Source organism: Amia ocellicauda, chromosome 4 (assembly GCF_036373705.1).
Source record: "Amia ocellicauda isolate fAmiCal2 chromosome 4, fAmiCal2.hap1, whole genome shotgun sequence".
Taxonomy (NCBI): domain Eukaryota; kingdom Metazoa; phylum Chordata; class Actinopteri; order Amiiformes; family Amiidae; genus Amia; species Amia ocellicauda.
The window spans coordinates 24,275,068-24,277,641 of NC_089853.1; the positions used below are offsets into that span (position 1 = coordinate 24,275,068).

Genomic DNA, 2,574 nt, shown 5'->3' on the forward strand with positions numbered 1-2,574 from the left:
TGTAGATGCCCTCTTTTCTAAGGTACTTTAAGAAGAGCTGTGAATTTGTCTGAATTGAAATTATAGAAACCAGAAAATGGTTTCACATTGCCACAAGGTGGATTTAAATTTAAAACTTGCAAGTCACTGTGTTTAGTAAACCCATTATTCCAGGGAAGGTATTAAGTCTCATACAATGCAACTGTGTACAGTCTTCACTGCTGTTTGATCCATTTAATTTATTTAATTGCCTTTTGATAAATGAAACGTTATTGAAACTGTCGGAGACCAAGTTTGTGTTACTTGGAGAGAAAAATGCCATGGCAAGGAGTGGTTTTGTTTTCAGTTCTTTTAAACAAACCCACACTCTTTGCTTATTGCCCCATAAATATAATAGGAAAAAGGCCATGCAAAGACTTAATCTTGGCATTAACAAGACATGGGAAATGTACACAGGAAAAACGCTGAGAGAAATGCATTTCAGTGTTCAGTGTAGAATCGTGAAAGCATCTTGCAGTGAACCAATCGCCATGTATTGACAAAATGTTTAAAGCCGCTCGAGAAAATAAATTAATAAATACAAATAATTTATGTAAATATTTGTGTTATAAATGTACAGCAGATATTTTTTTAAGATTATTTAAAAACTACAATATCTTGACTATTATCAAAGTGTATGGAAAAATGTTGAAAGGTCTTGTGTTTGTTCTGATGTGGCTTGTTTAGTGTCTGTTTGCGCAATGCTGAGGGCTTTGAAGTGGTAGAAACTATTGTGTTCCAGGGCGAGTGAATGGGAATTCTTCATTTTGCTTGCAGACAGAATAGGCACAGTGAGGTGGGATTTAGGAGCCTTAGTTTTACGAGAGAACAGTATTTGCTGCATCTGAAGAGCAAAAAGGGACTGCACCTGTTCTAGAAAATATCTGCATCTAAATGACATGCCTTAAGTAGGTTATGTGTTAAGACCAAACTATAACTCAAAAGGTAACATTCTCCGAGCATTTCCTACTACACTAGTGGTAAAAAAAAATCTATTTGTATCTTTTATTGTGACTTAATTTAACTTTGACTTTTGAAAAGTTTGATATTATGTCCATATTATGAGTTTTGTGATTTTGTTTTAGTTGCCAAAACTTTTTTGACTAAAAACGTTACATTTATTTACATGAAGCTGAAAACTGTACTTGGACATCCTTTCTCTTCCTTGACAAAAGTACCTGAATGGAATCTGATTTTTATGTTTTTCCAGGAACTAAAACTTAGTGCAGTTTTTTGTTCTTATGGCAACAACAAACATGATTTAAACCCAATAGTTTATTTACTAATCTTTCCTTTTAATGTACTGATGCTTTTTATTATGTTATTATTTTTCTTTAAAAAGCTCAGAAGGGGTACAGGGAATTGCGAAAGTAATTAACAAAGTTAACAAAATTATGAAAATGTATAAGGTATTTAAAGACTTTATCAAGTCTTTAAAGACTTGACAAAATCAAAGGCTTTTTTCAGTTTTCTAGCCTTGTATAAATTGTAGTTCTGACTCGAATAGATTTATTTTCTAAATTGTGAGGCTCCTGTTACTGAGGTATCTGACACATGAGAGCAGCCATGCCGGGATTGGTGTTCCCTAATCTAGCAGCAGTGTGTGCTAATGCAGAAGGGTGAAGTGTTTGTGTGTTATTGAAGTTTAATGTTATTTTAGATTAAGTGCTTCCAGTAAATTATAAAATGTACTTGGAAATCCTTTTATAAACACACTGAGTATTTTTCTTCAGATCAGCACAGCATAAATTGTCCCTGTATTTTTGGCCCATACCAGCCAAGAAAATTGTAATGAAATCCAGCTGCCTCCTCTGCTCCTATCTCTTCTAATCGTACAAATGCAGTTTAATTGTTCCTTGCTCCACGTGTCCTGGAAATTGTGAGAATGCTGGGAATTAGGTCACCATCGTCATCTTCTGTTCTTTTGATTTTTGATTGGAGAAATACATTTTATCTAATGATATCGACAGCATTGAAATGCTATGAATTGAAACTATGAAGCACTTCTGTCATATACCTTTGTATCATACGCATTGTAAATTGCCCATTCCTTTCAGCTGTTGGAATACTCACTCAATTTTGATAACATGAACAACAGTTTGAAAGACTAAAAGTTGGAGAAAAAAAAAACTAAATTGTCAGTAAGAAAGGTCACAGTTCTGCTACTTCAGAAAATAGTTTATCTTGTAATTTCAGAGTCTTCCAAGCCATCAAGTGCTGAATGTCAGTTTAAAACAAAAAGAAAGATGTTGAAAACACACTGTCTGCTAATTTGTATCTGTACAAATCTGTGAATAAAAAAGGGAAGTTCTAATACTATGTTACTTGTCCTCTTTATTTTTATATAACTAATTCCATTCCTTTTCATATAAGACAAAAGCGTTTTATCAAAATAGAAAATGAAAATAAATAAAATAGAGGTGAAGTGTGCAGTGTGATCACTTCATTGTATGCCTCACACATCTCCCAATTCAATCGTGAGACCCATACAAATGTAAACATTGCTTAAAAATGTATCTGTTGTGTTTTTCCCAGTTGATCTGCAGTCATTCTAAA

At 33.4% G+C, this 2,574-nt stretch overlaps 1 protein-coding gene across 1 annotated transcript in view; it reads left to right on the plus strand.

Annotated features, from left to right (window-relative positions):
- The window catches only part of asb7 (ankyrin repeat and SOCS box containing 7), an 11,633-nt gene extending 9,296 nt beyond the window's left edge, over positions 1-2,337 (plus strand). Inside the window, exon 5 of the mRNA XM_066701523.1 lies at positions 1-2,337. This exon is cut by the window's left edge and continues 1,166 nt beyond it. The gene's annotated coding sequence lies outside the window, so the exon portion shown is untranslated.
- The last annotated feature ends 237 nt before the right edge of the window (positions 2,338-2,574 follow it).